Source organism: Cervus canadensis, chromosome 12, assembly GCF_019320065.1.
Source record: "Cervus canadensis isolate Bull #8, Minnesota chromosome 12, ASM1932006v1, whole genome shotgun sequence".
In the NCBI taxonomy this organism is placed as follows: domain Eukaryota; kingdom Metazoa; phylum Chordata; class Mammalia; order Artiodactyla; family Cervidae; genus Cervus; species Cervus canadensis.
The window spans coordinates 57,093,165-57,108,059 of NC_057397.1; the positions used below are offsets into that span (position 1 = coordinate 57,093,165).

The 14,895-nt window shown below is 36.3% G+C and overlaps 1 protein-coding gene across 34 annotated transcripts in view; it reads right to left on the reverse strand.

Moving 5' to 3' along the window:
• RIMS2 (regulating synaptic membrane exocytosis 2) overlaps positions 1-14,895 on the reverse strand; it is a 586,517-nt gene that overhangs the window by 12,217 nt on the left and 559,405 nt on the right. The window lies entirely within an intron of this gene.

Sequence of the window (14,895 nt, forward strand, 5' to 3'; positions counted from 1 at the left end):
AGAATCACTTAAAATTAGTATCATGAAAACTAACAAGGTGGGAAAATTGTCCCAGATTTAAAAATATCACAGGATGTAACCATTAAATGCTATGAGTATACTTTGGTTTCTTTAAAAAAAAAAAAGAAACCCTAAAAGCAAAACACTAAAAGGAATTTTAGGACAAGTAGGGGAAATCTGAATATTAATTGGATATTAGATAGGATAAGAAAATTGTTAATTTTCCTAGGTAGATAATGGCATGTATTATATAAAATTTCCTTATCATTAGGAGATACATGCTGACATATTTAGACCTCAAGTCTTACACTGTTTGCAACTTACTTTCAAACAGTATAACAAAAAATATGCATATTCATAAAACAATGAAACATTAACAACAACAACAAAAAGGATGGGCATGAAGAGTAGATCTTGACAGTCATACACTCAGTATTTATGATTTTACTTGAGGGTGATTCTCAGAATGGCCACATTAAACTGAATGAAATTAAGTCAAAGACAAATATCATATCACTTATATGTGGCATCTAAAAAAATGGTACAAATGAACTTATTTACAAACAGAAATAGAGTCATTACCAAGGAGGAAGAGGGGGAGGGATAAGTTGGGAGACTGCGATTGACATATACACAGTTATATATAAAATAGATCATTAATAAGGACCTACTGTATATAGCACAGGAAACTCTGCTCAATACTCTGCAATGGCCTATTACAGGGAAAAGAATCTTAAAAAGAGTGGATATATGTATAGTATGTATAACTGATTCACTTTGCTATACAGCAGAAATCAACACAAATTAATCAAAAAAGTAGTAAAATTTTGTACAGATATGAACTGAAATCATGAAAGGTGCAGGGCTGCTGCGAGGGAGTCCTGGCCCCTCTGTGGAAGCTGCACTGTTTGCTTCTGGTGAAGAATGCCTGAATGAAAAATCACCACCAACTAAGACATACAACTTCAGTGACATCTGAAAATTCAGAATGAGGGTATGCACAGAAAACATGACTTCCTAAAGGCCTCAGAACACAGCCTTTGCGGTGTCAAAAATCTAGTATTTTTCATTCAATGTCTGACTCATCACAGCAAAAGTGACTTGAAAACCTGCTATTATAGGGTAAAGAGAACTAGCCACCATTTAATAAAAAATAAAAGAATAAGCATGTAATCTTCTTGTTTACAGATTGCTTTTAACGTGCCCTCTTTAGAATTCTCACAATCTCCATTTTACTGATACAGTATCCAATGGTCCCAGTTGTGACACAATTCTCTGAAGCCATACAGAAAATAACCGAACCAGAGTTTATACACAGTTTCCTGACTCCCAGGTCTCTGCTATTCCCTGCTTTGTTGTCAGAATATAACTGATGAGTAGCCTGTACAGCTGTTCAAGGAAAGGATACTGAGCTGCAAGCATATATGGAAGGCTCTACTAGAAGCAACTGCTAGGATGGAAGGAGCACAGCACAGTGAAGAGGTCGGCCCTGGTATACAACTGCTTCTCTTTGAATCCCTTAGAATCCCTACGCTATCATGTACCAGCTGGCTGACATGATGCAAGCTACCTTCTCTGTGACTCAGCTTTCTTAAACTGTAAATGGCAATGATAATAATAATGCCTACCTCACAGAATTTGTGAAGGTCAAGAAAAATATATTTAAAATGCTTAGGATAGTGCCTGCTATATAGAAAATCCTCAATTAATGATACTGTCATTAATACTGAGGCTTTCCTGGTGGCTCAGAGGATAAAGAATCTGCCTGCAATGCAGAAAACCCAGGTTTGATCCCTGGGTTGGGAAGATCACCTGGAGAAGGGAGTGGCTACACACTCCAGTGTTCTTGCCTGGAGAATTCCATGGACAGAGGAGCTTGGCAGGTTACAGTCCATGGGATCATAAAGAGTTGGGACACAATTAAGCAACCAACACTTTAACTTTTCATAAGTATATATGTGGGCTTCTAGACAGGAAATCAGAGAACACGTATTCCAGGCCAATCTCTACCACCGACTAGGCTCTATGGTTTTCTCTGAGTCATTATCCCCCTTCTGAGTCTCAGTTTCCTCATTTATGAAAAAAAGAGGAGGGGGAGGGTGACAGATGATCTCTGGTCTCTTAGCTCTATAGTCTGAGTTTCTATCATGCATGTATGACCATGACCATGATGAACAGTGTACATGAAGAGAGGAGCTACTCATTGTCATTCGATGGAATCAAAGAACTCTAGGCATAAGCTACACATTTATAATAGCTTGTGAAACTATGTCTTCTAAATGTACTTTTATCTGATACATTCACAGACTTCTTTAAAAAGTAAATGTATTTTTCAATACTGCAAATCCTTTACATCACATTCACGACAAAAGTAATTTAACCTAAATACAATTCATTATGATGAATCACATTTAATGTTCCAAAGGCTTTATCATGGTATTCAACCTAAAAATCTATATAACAGAGAATGCCTATATAAAGTGCATTAGGCAGAATTCTATGATGACTCCCATGATTATGCTACCTTACATGGCAAAGGGATTTTGCAAATAAGTAAGGTTACTAATCAGTTGACCTAAAGATAAGGAGCTTATCTCAGTGGGCCTAACATATCCACATGAACATTTTGAAAGCAGAGTGCTTTCTCTGGCTGGTTCCAGCAAAGTCAATCAGGGAGATCTGAAACACAGGAAGGATTCAGTGTACCTTTGTGTCTTAAAGATGGAGGGGCCCATGTGGGAAGGACCTGACAGTAGCCTTCAGCAATGCCCAGCTGAAAGGCAAAAAGAAAATGGAGACCTCAAGGCCAACGCCTGCAAGAGTCTGTTCTCTGCCAACACTCAGCCCAGCCAACACCCTGATACCAGCCATGTGACGTCCTAGGCAGGAACCCAGCCAGGCCAGACGTGTGCTATAGAACAGTAAACTAACAAATGGCTGTTGTTTTAAGCTGCTAACTTTGTAGTACTTGTTAAGCAACAAAATGTAATTCTTTAGATTATTTTTTTTAATGGGATATGTATAAAAATAACCTGTTGTGACCACAGGAGTAGACCAATGGAGATTATTTGTAAGAACTCAACAGCCATAATAAGAAAATGTATATATTTTAAAACATATATATAAATCTATATGAATGTGTACTCTGTCATGTCCATCTCTTTGCAACCCCGTGGAGTGTAGCCCACCTGACCCCTCTTGTCCCTGGAATTCTCCAGGCAAGATACTGTGGTGGGTAGCCACTTCCTTCTCTAGGGGATCTTCCTGACCTTGGGATTGAACCCTGGTCTCCTGCATTGCAGGCAGATTCTTTGCCCTCTGAGCCACCAGGGAAGCCCTGGTACTAATAACATTATCCTCTGGAGAAGAGAATAGTTACCCGCTCCAGTATTCTTGCCTGGAGAATTCCAGGGACAGAGGGGCCTGGAGTTATAGTCCATTGGGTTGCGAAGAGTTGGATACGACTGAGCATGCATTCGTATGTATATATGCATATATACACTGCACAACTATCATATACATGTATATGATATGTGTATGGGGGTTAAAAGATGTTTAAAAATACTCAGGTAGCAAACTATAAAACTAGGGTCCAGATTATGTTGATGCAGAGCTCTTAAACCATTCACTCTAGTGTTGGGTATTTTAAGACAAAGTATATTTGGAGAAGGGGCCTAATCAAATTCTTGAAATACAAAACATCACCAGCAGAGAGCAACACAGGAGGTGTCCCCATTATTCTGCTTCATGTAGTCTGATGACTCAATCGCTTGGTACCCTCTGAATTCAAAGAAAGCCACTTTGATTAAATAAACAACCAAAGTGTCAGTTTCCCCTAATAATAACTGAAAACCAGGAAACCCTTTTCTGGTGACTTGACAACAAAAATCAAAAAGTCCTTTCTGCTGCAGATTTTAAAACTCTCCCAAGCCCCGAAAGGAGGCTCACAGTCAAATGCCTAACAATCTCAGAGTGACTTCTTTCCAAATCCCGTGTCCACAGAACCCATTCCTGCTTGCTCTTACCTGGAAAATCTCACCCCTTTTGGCAGACAGACTTATTTTAGAGTCAGGATTTTCTTGATGCTAATATGGAAAATGATTTATGGAAACAGGTTGAAGATAGATTGGTAGATTCTGAAAAATGACTTTAATTTTTGGTTTTGACCACGATTTATGTACTTTGAGTTAATAAGCCCTATTTACATATTTTATTCAAATATTTTGCAAGTATAATTTAGAGAATCCATTTGCATTTCATCTAAAGATTTTAAAAATGCATTAAAACATGAGAATTTCTAAAATTACTGATTTATAGAATTTCAAAAGCTATTATAGGGATCCAGTGTATCTTTGTATTTTATGTACTCTCTTCCTATAGCAATGAGCAAGTTGAGGTTCAGAGTAGCTACTTTCTCTTTAATAAAAGATTTTTACCTTTAAAAATCAGTAATGATTTCAAATTGCACTTTAGCTGTCTTTTATTAATAACTTCTCTAATTTCTCAAAATTTCAAGTGTAAGAGAGTTGCCTCCAGCACTCTGGCTGGCTACTGTAACCAATGTAACTTCACATTGGTAGATATTATATCAGGATGTGAAAGAGGTTGGTTTATTTACCCACTTGGCCCAGCAAGACCTCAATATATGGATATTCATAAGTAGATTACTATGTGGTGTATAAAAGCTTGTGCACTTATATTTATGTCTGTTCAGGCTTCTTACTATAATAACTATAATTCAAATCTCTAAAAGTGTAAACAAAATAGGGACAAATATCTGACAATTTCTTTTGGGCTAATCCAGGATTTGCATTAACAACTAAAATAAATAGAGATTAATAGAAATTAACCATTGATTTTCAAAATTATTTCAGAGTTTAACACAAATTCATTCATTTCATCAGCTTTGTCACAACTACTATGAAAGTTAAATATTAATAGCTTCAGTACAGTAAGCTACAAGTAGAGGTCACAGTTATGGTAGACATTAGGGCTGTTAAAATATATTCACATTTCTTCCACTTATGAAGTTCAGTGTGGTCATGTGACTTGCTTGGCCAATGAAATGTGAGCAAAACTGGCGCATGTAACTTTAGGGCCAACAGAAGCTTCCAATCCAACAATGTGTGAAAAGAACATACACCATGATGAAGAGGAATTTATGTCAATTATGCAAAGCTGGTTCAATTTTCAAAAATCAGTTAAGGTAATCCAATACATCAACAGGTTAGAATAAAAATCACATGATATCAACAGGTGTCGATAAAGCATTCAACAAAACCCAACACCTATTCATCATAAAAAACTCTCAATAACTAGAAATAGCAGAGAGCTTCCTCAACTTGATAAGGAATATCTACAAAAAGCTTACAACTAACTTCTTAACAGTGAGAAACTTGAAACTTTCATACCAGGGTCAGATACAAAGCAAGAATTTTCCTTCTTACCACTCCTTTCAACATCATACTGGAAGCTCTAGCTAATACAGTAAAAGAATAAAAGGAAATAAAAGGTATATAGATTGAGAAGGAAAAAATAAAACTGTTTTTGTTCACAGATTGCATGATTGTCTATGTAGAAAATCTGAAAAGAATTGATATAAAAACTCTTGGAACTAGTAAGTGACTGTAGCAAGGCTGCCAAATACAAGCTTAATATTTAAGTCAACTGCTTCCCTATATACCAGCAATGAACAAATGGAATTTGAAATTAAAAACATAATACCACTTACATTAGCATCCAAAAAATGGGATACTTAGGTATAACAGCTAACAAAATATGTACAAGATCTATATGAGGAAAACTATGAAACTCTGATGGATAACATCAAAGAACAACTAAATAAATGGAGGGGTACTTCATATTCCTTGGTAGGAAGATGCAATATTGTTGAAATGTCAGGTCTTCGCAACTTGATCAGTAGACTGAATGCAATCCCAATCAAAATCCTAGCAAGTTATTTTGAGATCCTGACAAACTGACTATAAAGTTTACATGGAGAGGCAAAAGACTCAAAGAAAAAAGTTGGAGGACTGACACTATCCAACTTCAAGACTTACTATAGTGTTACAGTAATAGATCAGTAGAACAGAATATACCACCCCAAAACAGACCCACATAAATATAGTCAACTGATACTCGACGAAGGAGCAGAGGGAATACAATGCAGCAGAGACGGTCTCTTCAACGATGCTGCAAGAAGTACAACTGGATGTCCACATGCAAGAAAACAGAACAAAACTAGACACAGACCTTAAACCCTTTACAAAAATTAACTTAAAATGAATCACAAACATAAATGTAAAATGCAAAACTACAAATCTCCTAGAAGATAACATGGGAGAAAGCCTAGATGACTTTGGGTATGGTGATGACTTTTTAGATACAACAACAATAGCATGATCCATGAAATAAAGATAAGTTGGGTTTCATTAAAATTAAAAAGTTTTACCTTGCAAAACACTCTGCCAGGAGAATGAGAAGATAAGCCACAGGCTGAAAGAAATACTTGCAAAAGACATATCTAATAAGGGACTATTATCCAAATTATAGACAGAACTCTTAAAACACAACAATGGGAAAACATACAACCTGATTATAAGATGGGCCAAACAGCCTGCTGCTGCTGCTGCTAGTTGCGTCAGTCGTGTCCGACTCTGTGCTACCCCATGGACAGCAGCCAAACAGCCTGACACCTCACCAAAGAAGACAGGATACAGATGGCAAATAATCATATGAAAACGTGCTCTATCATGTCGTCAGGGAAATGCACATTAAAACAACAGTGGGATACCAGGACAGACCTATTGTGTGTGTGTTAATTGCTCAGTTGTGTCTGACTCTTTGCAACCCTTTGGACTATAGCCTGCCAAGCTACATGGGATTTTCCAGGCATGAATGTTGGAGTGGGTAGCCATTCCCTTCTTCAGGGGATCTTCCTGACCCAAGGATTGAACCCAGGTCTCATGCACTGCAGGCAGATTCTTTACCATCTGAGCCACTAGGATTAGAACGGCCAAAATTTAGAACACTGACAACACCAAACGCTGCTGAGGAAATGGAGCAACAGGAACGCTCATTCAGTGCGAACCGGAACAGCCCTTGGAAGACAGTCTAGTGCTTTCTTACGAAACGAAGAGATCACCTCAGAGAATCAGAACACTCAGCTCCCACTTGTTAATATTGTTAACAATTATTAATCCTGATTTTAGCAAGAAATAAAACCAAGCTTATGACTCTTTTGCAGTAAGATCATTCTATTTTTATCCCATAAAAGTTGAGGCTTACCACTTTGGTATTCTTAACACATTTAAGAAATTATAGCTCTCACTCTGTTTTGGGAGTTGTCGTTTCTATGGTACCTTCTTGTTCCTACTATCTGATGTTGCTTTTATGACAAATGAAATTTATTTAGAAAATTGCTCCCCTTGCTTTTTTTAGCTGACAGGTCTGTCCTTGGTCACACATCAGTCCACTGATATTTGTGCCTGTTTCTCAAGAATGGACATGAAATATCATCAACCTCTTCTTAACTCTCAAGTTAGCTATTTTGAGGCAGCATTTTGTGGTGAGAAGAGCATGTCATTTTAGAATCAGATGATATGTGTTCAAGTTTTTATTTGACCATATGCAAACTTGAGATCAGATTTAGCCTATGTCACAGAATAAATGAAATGCAGTGGTATTTAATGAATAGTGATAAATAAGGATTGGATACTGTGATCTATGTGAAAGTGTTTTGAAAACTGCAAAATGTTATACAAATCCTTCTTTGAAAAATGACTGGAATAATGTGAAATTCTCCTAAACTTAAAGGGAGAAAACTATATATAAGTAAGTGGAGTCCTGCCATAGGAAGGAGAGCCTGCTGGCCAAACTGGATTTAAGGGTTGTTTTCCCCATGCAAACCCACTGTTTTCATATGATACCAAGGCAGTTGCCATTAAGTTGAGAACAAAAGAAGTGGGCAGGGCAGAGAGACTGGAAACTGTAACAGGATCTTGAGGCTTAAAATCTTTGTCCAATGAGGTATTTGGTTAGAGTCACTTACACTTGAAACTGACTGGAATCAAACAGCCTTCTGAATTTCTGAAGGATCTGTATAGAAAAAAATAATTACCCGTCCATTTATAATTCAAAAGGTAACTACTTTTTCCCTAATCTGTACTAGAGAGAAGTGGGCTATGAAGTGGACTATTCCTTCTCTCTAATGCAAACCTTTGTGGCCATAAAGAAGAAAGGACAAAGAACCACTTTCTAAAAACAGAAACCAGGGTCCCAGATTTGTAAACCAAGAAATGTGTTCTACTCTCAATCTCCGCCATTCCCTCCAAATGGGATTTGAAAATTCCTGTGGATGATTGATTGCTTTCTGTTTCCTATTCTCTCCTTTACAAATGAAAATGTTAACTTTGGCTATCCTGTTGCTACTGTACCATTTAAACAGGATGTACTGGAGGCAGATAATACATCTTACAGTTTACAGGTCACTATAACATTAAAAGCCATATGTGTTTATGAGGGAGAGGACTATACATCACTCAAAGATCCTAGACTTCAACCTGCAGGTAAGTGGATGACAGTTTAAGGTCGTCTTTCTTAGAGACTGCCTATGTTCTACATGCAAAATAAGATTGTCCACAGATATCTGGTGGCTCACTCTGCTGGAAAAGTTAAAATGAAGACAGCCATACACTTCACCTTAGGTTTCTTCCGTAGATTTCTTTTACCATTCCTGTCAGTTTATCTTATTGAACAAAGAGGAAAATTACCAAATAACAAGCTAGTATTTTAAAAAATTAAAAATAGGTAATTAGGGTGAGCTTAATAGTTTTTGTCCCCCGCTGGTAATCATATCACTAGGTGGATATTTGTTAGTGTCTTGGGCTCACCAGCATTTGAACCTTCTTCCTATGTATGAGAAACAACCCATCCTTTCACTGTAGAAGCTAATACTGTCACCTGTCATTTTCTCAACCTGCCTGCCAATGAGGACATGAGCAAATAGCCAAGGTTCTGCTGATCAGACATCATTGCTCCAAACTTACTGAATTTGGAGAGAAGAGCCAAAAAGCTTAGATTTACCAAATTACTGGGCTACTATCCCTATTTGGTAGGTAGGGGAGCTAAACTGTATGTAAGAACCAGATTGTGAAAGATTTTGAATGTCAGGCTAAAGGTTTTATTTGTGTCAAGATTAAGATGATGTTTAAGAAAATTAGTCTGGGGACAATGAAGTTAGATTGGAGTGGGGAGATCAAGAAATGAAAGAGAGCAGGTTGGGAGATTCAGATGATTTCAAAGATGGACTAATACAGTCCTAAACTATCAAGGTGACAATGAAAATGGGAAGGAAGAAAAAACTGAGGAAAGCTGAGAAGGCAGCATTTCCTTTGTAGAAGGTGCCAACTGGTGGCACACAGTTTAGCTACACATGGTCAATAGGTATGTTGGCTCAGTTAATGTTTAAATTTTTTCACTTAGGCACCAACATTTTAAAATGCAAAGGCTTTAAGTAAACTGTCAGATTTATAGCTTCTCTTCGGGAAAAGAGAAGAATAAATTGCCAACCCTGGGCTGATATTCAACTTGGCATCAGTTAGCTAGAACTGAGTATTCACCATTTGTTTTTGGATGGATAAGCTTTCTGCAGCTTTTCAGAGTCCCTGCATTTTCCCTTTTGTATAGTATATGCCCTACTTCACTGAAGTATGTTACCTTCCTGGCCTTTGACTTACAGGAATAATAAGAGAACAAATGATCACTGGTATAGCTAAAATAAATGTCCCTTTCATTTTAGTCTAATTAGGCATAATCTAAACCTTAAATGAGTCTTCAAAATTAGAACTGATAATATCACTTTTGTGTTAGCTTCTTCAACTGGTCAAATAGTATATACATATATATATTATATATATATATATATACTATATATATATGTCACTTTTACATATATGTGTGTGTGTGTGTGTGTATTGCATTAGGTAAATCCCCTCCTCCCCAAATAAACATCATTACCATATGTGGTAGAATATACAGAATGATCTTCTCTGATCAATAATATGGACCTATGAAGACCAGCAGGGAGCACTTGACCATCATCCTTGGCAGCACTGGGAAACTGCCACTATGACTTTCTAGTGGGTTTCTTTTATTACACACAACATGTCTCAATAGGGAAGCTTGTCCCCATTTTCTAGCTTTGAATTAGTGAACCTGCTGAAGGATCATAGCAAATTGAGGTTTAACTTCACTTTTGTATTAAATTTAAATTACTTTAAGGGTGCTATTTGGACGCTTGGCAGTGAAAGATTTTTAATTTTTGATTAAAATGCAATATTTGATAAATATTTTGAGTGGAACTGTTCTTTGATTTACCTTTTTAAATTCCAAAATCTTTTGCCTCACTTTAGTCCATGGGGTCACAAAGAGTCAGACTTAGTGAGTAAAACAGTAACAATAAGCCAAAACATAAATCTAATATAAAAACTGAGCCATTATTGTTGAATATGACACAGACTAGTGTAAGGAGTGATTTATTGTATAGATTTAATCACAATCTAGGAGATGTTATATATATAGTATCCCCTAAGAAAAGATATGTATTGGGACTAGTACTGTCTATCCATGTCCTGTTCCCAATACTGACATTGTGAAAATATACAAAAACTATGAACAGTGAATTTTAATAAGTCTAGATCACATATTGTAATTTTAAAACAGTGTAAATATAGTGGCTAACAGTCAGTTACACTGATATTCAGCTTGGAAAGAATGGTAGAACTATATACTGTTGTTATTAACAGTGCTAGCACCTACAGTGCTAGACATGATGTTTGTATTTAGGAGGATTATATTTAAGTGTATGGATAATTTTTTATTCCAATGGAGCATGAGTAAAGTGCTAAGCTCCATTTTAATCAAATGGGACTGCTTACTGAGAATTAAGTACACAGGGAACTACATTCAACATCCTGTGATTAAACCATAATAGAAAAGAATATTAAAAAGAATGTATGTACAACTGAACCACTTTTCTGTACAGCAGAAGTTAACACAACACTGTAAATCAACTATAATAAAAATAAAATTAAAAAAGAAATATATTACTTAAGGATTAGAATAAGATTCTATCTTTTACTGATTGTACAGCCTCTTTAAGAATGGAGGATGATTAAACAGGTCTTCTGAATACAGTCTATTTAGTTCTTTTGATATTAATTCCTCATAGCTTCATTGTCATGTGCAAAGACACTTACCTCAGTTCTCCTGGTGATTTTTAAACTAGTCTTATTTCTTAGATGGTTTTCCTGTAACTTAACTTTCAAAACAGTGGCATGTAAAAGAAATTTAATAAATTAATTTATTCTGCTAAATAGTATTAAGTTGATAGGATCTCTCCTTCTGTAGGATTGCCAAGTCAAATTTTAAACAAGGAAGAAGGCCACAAAATCAAGCAAATCAAATTCGTCACATACTATATGTACGTAACTGAACAAAAATCACTAGCCCAGAAACAAGTAACTTTAAGATATCTTGAAAAACCAGATCTAAAAATATTAGGATATATGCCATTTCCCTACATTACATGACCATAACCATTGCCCCTGGATCTATGGGTGGGAGACTTGCTTCTCCTACTCGAAATGGAAACCATTTCAATGGCTTCTTTCTCAGAATTATTATAATGCTTAAAAATTACAGACAGTAATATTCTATATTGGGGTGGTAGATTCAATGTTGGGGTTTACATAATGAAGCTAATACTTAACTCAGAGTGTTCAATGATAAATACACATAATTTAGAAATAGTTAAATAACAAGTAGGTGCTAGTATCATTATTTTTATTTAAAAGAAAACTATTCAGAGATCTGGAGAATAGTTATCTGGCATATATCCAGGGACAAAGAAGCAAAAAAAAAAAAAAGGTAAGCATACAAAAAAAGTAGTTACAAAGACCAGTCGACAATCTTATTTTGCTTATATTAATGACACTTTCCTCCTCACTCAAGTCAGCCCTATTGAGATTTATAATCTGTGGCCAAGTTTTCACATGTGTAAATTGATAATAAGTTCCTTGAAGAATTATCATGAAATCAAAGGGATGTGGCAAAGGAGAAGGTGTCAATAAATGGTAACCACCATAACTGTTGTGCTTGATTTTCAAAATAGCACGTTGCAGGGAAATGCAGTAAAATAATGAAGAAACAATATGCAGCATAGTTGGGACCGTAAACTTCAGAGCCAGATTCTGGGTTTTGATCCCAGCTCCACTTACTGGCTGTGGACTCTGGGCAAACTGCTCTCAAAGGTATGTAAGAGGGGCTGAGAGCTATCACTGACGCATGAACCCATGCTTAACCCTCACTTTCTCAGGATACCCTTTCTGTAAATCCTCAGTTAGGCTTTCTTGTCATCTTACTGCTCTCTGTACTTTGCCTTCCTAAGCCTTGTCACAGTTTTAATTACACAGCTATTTCCTATTAATATCTATCTCCATTATACTGTGAGTTCTAAGAAGGTAGGAAGCATATTCAGCTAATTAGGGACTACCACAGTGACTAACACATCTCAGAGCCTCAGTAAATATTTCTGAATGAATGAACGAGTAAACAGAATATAGTCTCTCACTAAATGTCTCAGTACTTCTTATGTAAAATGATAATGCCTGGATGTGCTGTCCGAGAGAGAAATGAGAATATGGAACTGGAAGGCAGAGTACATTTGAGATTAGTTAGCTGTTGCACTATTTCTGAAAAGACCAAAAAAAAAAAAAGAGAGAGAGAGATTAGCTTTAAAGTCAGACCGACTACTGAACTGATCAACTGAAAGAGGTGAAAATGTAGTCACTCAGTTGTATCTGACTCTTTGTGATCTCAAGGACTGTAGCCCGTCAGGCTTCTCTGTCCATGGAATTCTCCAGGCAATAATACAGGAGTGGGTAGCCATTCCCTTCTCTGGGAGACCTTTCCAACCCAGGGACTGATTACTTCAGTTAAACCACACTGGCTGGTAGACCACTGCTCTCTTTGAAACTCATCTGTTGTGATGGATTTTCTTTGTAAATTAGTATGGTTTCACAGTTATGACTATAATAACTTGGTCCTGAGTAAGCTTATGAGAGTATGTTATCCCACATGAACTTTATGTGTCCTGTGGAGGTGTCTCAAGAGAAAAAAACTGCAGAGAAGCACCACTCCAGGCCAGTGATTTCCAACTTTTATAACTCTTCAGGGCATATTGAAAAACCCTCAACAATCTCAGCACTTTTAAGGGTGGTAGGAGTATAGCAGAATCAAAGAAGAAAGTTAGGATTTCTTCTCTTGGCAGTAAAATGACTATAACCCAGTGGAAAGACCTCTAATTTATGGGGAGTGCCTCCTCTCTGGTTACTTGCAGAGAACTATATGTTTCATTTTTAAAAAGCTGGCTTCCTTATGGAACATTTTGTCTTGGCAACTCAAGAAACCATATAGGACAGAAATCTGTTCCAATTTCCCATGTGGAGATGTAGGAATTTCCTTTGGGAGTCAAGGTTAAGTCAATGTATTTAAAATGTTGAAAAAATTTCATTTACATAAGTTTATTTTTTGTCTCAAAAAGGCTTTTAGGATGATATTTTGTAAATCCAATAATTCTAGCTACTACTTAAGAAAAAATGATGATAGCTTACCTGAAGCAAAGTCAAGACTGAAGACTTGGTGTAAAAATTCAAATTGAGAAATGAGTTTATAACAATGTGTCTTATTTAAATATGTATCTTGACCTACACGTAGGTTTGAATGCTAGTTTCAACACTTACTAGGTATGTGATTGTGGCCAAGTGTATGCAAATAATAAACTTGTATAGCTTGGTTTGGGTGAACAGATCGTGTGGTTGACTGTCTGGGTTTATATGCTGACTACTACCTACTATCTGGGTGACCTTGGGCAAGCTTCTGAATCTCTCTTACTAGGTTTCCTCATTTGTTAACTGCGGATAATAAAAGCACTGTCTCATAAGACTGCTGTGGGCCTAAAAGAGTAAGTGAATGTCAGGTTTCTAGAATAGTGCCTGGCTAATAACAAATACTGAAAGTTTCAGCTACAATTATGATCATTCCTTTACCCAATTTGATTTTCTAATTTCTTGACTTGTTTATATCTCCTGAAATGTTAATAATTTAATAACAGAAAACAAGTAAAACATAAATGTACAAGAACAGTAAAAGATTAGTATGAAAACTAAATATACAGGGAAGTAGTACCCTACCATTAAACCTGTATCAATCTAATGAAAACTGATACTGCAACAATAAGCTAGAAGAAACCTAGACAGCAATAACTAGCAGGTTATTCTGAAGAACACTTTTCAGACGTATTTTTAATCAGCCATTTTCCACCTCCTGTCCTCCACTGGGAGAAATAGGGAAAAAAATTATTTCTACCTCTTCTCAGAGCAGGTAATTTCTTTCAAATCAGGGTTCACTACAGATTTCCAAATAAGAAGTCATTGATTGTCACAGAATAAAAGCAAAGTAAATCCTAAAATAGAGGTAATATGACAATGATAACAAATCTACCCTGGTATATGTGCAAAGATGAACAGTTTACAACTAGCTTATCAATAAATTGATAAACGGCATTGCAAATGTTGGGACACTATTATTTAGCAGCCAATTCTTACTTTGATTTACAAATTATGTTTCTAGTATTAGTTGTTAATATAGGTAAGTTTTTCACAAAGAAAACGTGTGTTGTGTTATTGAAAACTTTATGAAGGACTTCAAGTCACTTGGTGAAAAGTTTGAAAGTGAGTGTCCCTCAGCTGTTTTTCTCATTAGCTTAATTAAAAGGACATCACTCAAACACCAGAGATTGACAACCAATGGTCAGATTCATAGTATTGTGCCTGC